General features: G+C 46.7%; 1 long non-coding RNA gene across 1 annotated transcript; it reads right to left on the reverse strand.

Moving 5' to 3' along the window:
- Nucleotides 1–3,849: 3,849 nt before the first annotated feature.
- LOC112162920 lies at nt 3,850–5,154 on the reverse strand. The gene is made up of 3 exons (XR_002922189.2): nt 5,040–5,154; nt 4,711–4,853; nt 3,850–4,619 (listed from the first exon to the last, which is right to left on the reverse strand). It is a non-coding gene; the product is annotated as an uncharacterized LOC112162920 (long non-coding RNA).

The following is a 5,154-nucleotide window of genomic DNA, read 5'->3' on the forward strand; positions in this document are numbered from 1 at the left end:
ACGTGACTTTGACGCACAAATCACGTTCAGTGTGAACGCAGCTTTATGGGGTTCTAATGTATGAAATCCACTAATGAATCCCAAACACAGCTGTTGGGGGCATCTACAGGAAGTTCAGAAATTATTATGGGATGGCCAAAGGACTTATGGCTCGGCGGCCATTTTGTTGCAAAGTGTAAAATGTGTCAATCATAACAATTTCACACATTTTTTGGAGTGAACTTCATGAAATTTCCCAGACATGCTGTTACCTTAAGTCTTCAACCACAACCCAAGTTTGGCTGACCTTTGACCTCAGGAAGAGACAGCCATCTTGAATTTTCGTAAAAAATCACTTTCAGCTTCTTCAACAAATGTAAACTCCTCCTGCAGATTCTGATCCATCATCTCTTAAGTCCTCCAGCATCTTTGGGAAGATGCTGGAGAACATTTTGGAAATAAATGTTGTAGATTTTGAATATCACAATAGAAATGTGGGAGTGGTTAAGAAAAACCACAGGTGCCAAGGAAATCCAAAAATGGACATAGTCTTCTGGAACACACACAAACCCGTTTGTTGCGTTCAGGCGACCGAAACATGAAATGGTTGATAAAACCAACAGAAGTCGCCATTTAAAAAACGTGTTTTTTTTCTCGGGTGGTGCTTCATAACGTCGCTTGTGTCTTTAATTTATTTCATTTTGTTTTTGTTCAAACTTTTCTCCAGAAGGTTCCTCAGAAGTGTCAGAAAAGCATCACAGATCCGTCATCGCTGAGCTGACCGGTTCGTTCACACCTTATTCTGAGGAGATCATCGGTTGAGTCGAGGCGACCCACGGCGAGGAACGGCTGCAGACGATCCTCAGTTTGGAAAACAGACACAAACGTGAAGAGAAGTGGAGTTTCCTCGTGAACGACGTGCAGTGAAGGCAGCAGGATGCAGAACCGAGCCGTGGATGTTCAGACACCGCCGGTTCTGGTCCAGACTCCTCCTGAGCGGCAGCTGCATCCTGAACCTGCAGGTAGACAGTTCCGGAAGCTTCCTCTCTGAAACATCAACCAGGCAGGAATGTTTTCATGCTCGGCTGAGGTGAGAGCGTTTGCATGTTGATGAAAGCAAATTGCAACAAAGTGCAGCGGGAAATACCGCCGGCGCCGCAGCTTTATTTATAGAGCAGACTTCATCAAACCGGAGCTCCTCGTTTCCCTGGAAGAGTCGCAGGAGGGAAAGCTTTTCCACCAGAACCGGATCAGAGCCGTCAGAAACATTTCTGACAGATTGGAGTTCCTGACTGAAAATGGAATCTGTGATGGAAATTAAACATTTCCTCCTTAGTTTTAGTACATTCACCACGCGACCTTTGTACACAGAAGTCACAAGATTTGTTTGTTTCTTGTCATTCCGTCATGATGTTCCAACATTTTGATTACGTTAGAACATCTTGTCCCATTTTAGGTATGAAACCTCACGTCACGATTAAGTTCCTGATGTTTGTTTGTGCTTCTGTATGAAAGGTGATGCCCCCCCCCCCCCAACAAGAAGACTCCTCTCACTGAATCTGTATTTTTTCTTTTTGAATAATACCCTTGAAAACGTTTGACGAACATTTCTTTATTCCATGGGATCTAACAAATTTCCACCACAATCTGGTGTCAGAAGTGGGATTTGGATCGGAGCTCAGAACTAGGGATTGATCAACCTGAATCACACCCAAAGATTCATCCTCACCTCACCAAAGAGTGTCGAGGACTGAGGTCGGTGATCTGGATCCACCGCGACAGAATCATCGGACTGAGGTCGGTGATCTGGATCCACCACGACTGAATCATCGGACTGAGGTCGGTGATCTGGATCCACCACGACTGAATCATCAGACTGAGGTCGGTGATCTGGATCCACCGCGACAGAATCATCAGACTGAGGTCGGTGATCTGGATCCACCACGACTGAATCATCGGACTGAGGTCGGTGATCTGGATCCACCACGACTGAATCATCAGACTGAGGTCGGTGATCTGGATCCACCACGACTGAATCATCGGACTGAGGTCGGTGATCGGCTTAATTTCAGCAAGAAGGTTGAAGACGCTCTGACGGTGTTGGTCAAAGTTCTCCAGAAACTTTTCTTTTCTCTTTCTTCAAACGGGGAGGAAACGTTTCCTTTCTGGGTTTGGTTCTGGTTCCTGAGCAGTTCTGGAAGGTTCTTTTAAGATTTCTGGGTTCTGCTGGTGGATCTGGACCTTTGATCCCGTTTCTGTGTCCAAACAGGTCCGGTGGGACGAAGAGGGACGTCAGACATCCTCTGGAGAGGACTCGTTAGTAACGTCTTCAGGTGTTATCACCATCATCAGTGAGAGTCCCGGGGAGGGACGAGCTGACATGACAAAGACAAAGAACGGCCTTGGGTTTAAACACAGACTTCAGCCGCCGCCGCCGCCGCCGCCTCACTGCCATTTCCTAAAAGGAATGTAATTTCTGCTCCAATCAAAACAAAAAGCCAAAACAAATCTCTCTCAGGCAATTTTCTGCGATTTACTTGTCAGGCGGAGCTTTTAAAGACGGCGCCGACAGCCGCTGACATTCACAGACAAATTACAGACGGCCCTTCAGCCAAACAAAGCAGACACGCGGCCGCCGGCGCCACGTGCCGCAGCGTCCGGTCGATTGGATCGCCGGCCGTGAGTCCCAGCTGCAAACCTGACCAGAGAGACACAAACGCTTCCATCGTGACGCAGTGGAAACCAGAATTATGGGATGGCTGTCAGCTCTGATTGGTTAACCCTTAACATCCAGTCTGTAACGACTGCTTGTGTTCTTTGACTTACTCGAACTTTTCAACCGTTTACATGATAATTCCTGTAGATCTGAAGGAGAAAAGTGGCTCATTTACTGTAATTATAACGGTTGAAAAGTTCCAGAATGTTAAAAGATTTTCTAACTTTTTTATCAAAAAATTGAGCTTTAAAAATACTGTCTGCTAGCTGTTGTACAATTTTTGACAAATTAAAATAAACTTGTTTAATTCTTGAAATACAGTCTAAAACCGTCTGTGTGCGCCCCCTACAGGTTCAAACGTGGTACTGCAGTTGGACTTTGTGATTGGTCGGTTGGATTACGTCCCAGAAGTTCCTCGTCATCATGTTCTTCAGGTCTAGAATAAAAGCCCCGCCCGTCTTTGATTCTGTTTAGCGTTAGCATTAGCGTTAGCATTAGCATGGCTCCCAGTTGTCAAAAATCTTCTGGTTTACACAACTTTCCAGTGAACTTGGATGTTGGTGAGAGCGTCCCGACCTGATCTCCATGACGGACAGCGGCTCCAGCGGCGTCCTGCTGACCTTTCCACAGAGCTTCTGGCCATCTCTAACATTTATCACACGGAGCCGCTGCTGCTGGAACCAAAGGCCACGCCGGTTACCGCAGAGTCACAGGTCGCCACGCCACCGCGCTTCAGCTGCTTCTCCGTTCACACCTCTAATTACCAAAGACCTGCAGCTGCCCAGGGTGGACTGAGCATGCCCAGAGCGCTCTCGCCGTCTCCGTGACTCAGACTGAACCACTCCGGTTCTGACACGCCAGCAGAACGAGTTTTAGAGCAGAAGAAACTCTGATGAAGGAACTTTGAAACACCTGGAATTCATCTGCAGATCCTCGAGGATCTCCAGCTGCTGCTCCTTTTAACAACTTTAACTTCAACGTTTGAGATTTCTCTGTCTGCAGTCTACTTCAGGAACTGTTGATCGATCAATCAATCAATCAATCAATCAAACAAACCTGTTTTTTTACCATAAATTGAAGGAAATAAAAGAATGAAACAGTTTTTACATAGAATTCTTTCAGAGCAGAAACGTGGATTTCTCATAAATCCGCTTTAGATTCTTTATAAATAAAAACATATCTGGAAGGTGAAGTCTGAGTCCCCGCCGTCCTCACAGGTGAACACAGGTGTCTGCAGGTGAGAAACAGTCAAACCTGTCCGGGTCATACAGATGACCTTCAGGAAGCATCGAGGTCACAGACCGCTCAGTGAACCATGTTCATGTTTATCTACGGGCGTGCTGCGGGTGAGAGGTCATAGTGAACACTTCTACAGCACAGACCCCCCCCTCTCCCCCATGTGGGTCATGTGACTAAACTTTAAGTTTCTTTTCTTCTACATGATTTCATTGTAACTGTTGTTACTTTTTAGCCTCGTGAAGGAAACCATGACCACGGCGGTGACTCAGGACTCAACCGCAAACGGGTCAGCAGAACTTCAGGCTGTTTGATCAACATCTTCATTGATGTCTGTTTGATAAAGACTTTACTGCTGCAGCACCGATTTATGATAAATGTCTGAATATTTATCAGCAGAGATCAAACTTTCTCTGCATGGTTACAAAAAACAGAGAATTTTGAGATTTAGCTTAAAAAGTGAACTGAGAGTTTTTGTGTCAAACTTCCTGTTTGCATCAACAGTTTGCAGGATTCTTCTCCTAGATCTGCACGGAGATCCTGGACCTGCAGGTAAAAGTCTCCGTCCTGCTGGACGAGTGAAAACGGCGAGCAGCGTCTGCTGTCATCTGTCAGCTGTAATTACACGACATCAGCTGGGCTTTCAGAGGGGGCGTGTCCAGCAGCGTTTCACTGAGAGCTGACAAGCCTGTGAAAAACAACGGGGGGGGGGGTAATGTGGTCAGACAAACAAGTGGAGATCATGGAGATGAATGCAGCAGGGGGGGAGTGAGCAGCACCTCCTGCAGGAGAACAATCATCCCTGAGCTGCTGCTGCGTCACGACCCAGACGCTGTGAGGGAACGTCGACCAGAACCTCAGACGACAGAACTCACCTGAGACACCTGAGACAGGTGTTTCCCGCCGACTGCAGCACCTCTTCCTGAGATGACAGGAAGTCAGACAGATTTCAACAGGTGAGGAAACTCACCTCCAAAGCTGCTCTCTGTAACTCGTGGTGAACGTTGCCACGGCAACAATGCTTAATTAACAGCAAATATTCAGAGAGTTTTAATGGCGCACGTCTGCAGAGTGACCTGAACGATGAGAGCAGGTAACAACAACTCACCTGTGAGCTAAAGACAAAACGAAAATCTATCCAATCACGTCCATCGTTCCAAGGAAACCGTCCAGACCAGCAGGTGAGAGGAAGAGAGTCCAGAACACAACAGAACCAGTTCTGG

This window comes from Oryzias melastigma, linkage group LG12 (genome assembly GCF_002922805.2).
Source record: "Oryzias melastigma strain HK-1 linkage group LG12, ASM292280v2, whole genome shotgun sequence".
Classification (NCBI taxonomy): Eukaryota; Metazoa; Chordata; class Actinopteri; order Beloniformes; family Adrianichthyidae; genus Oryzias; species Oryzias melastigma.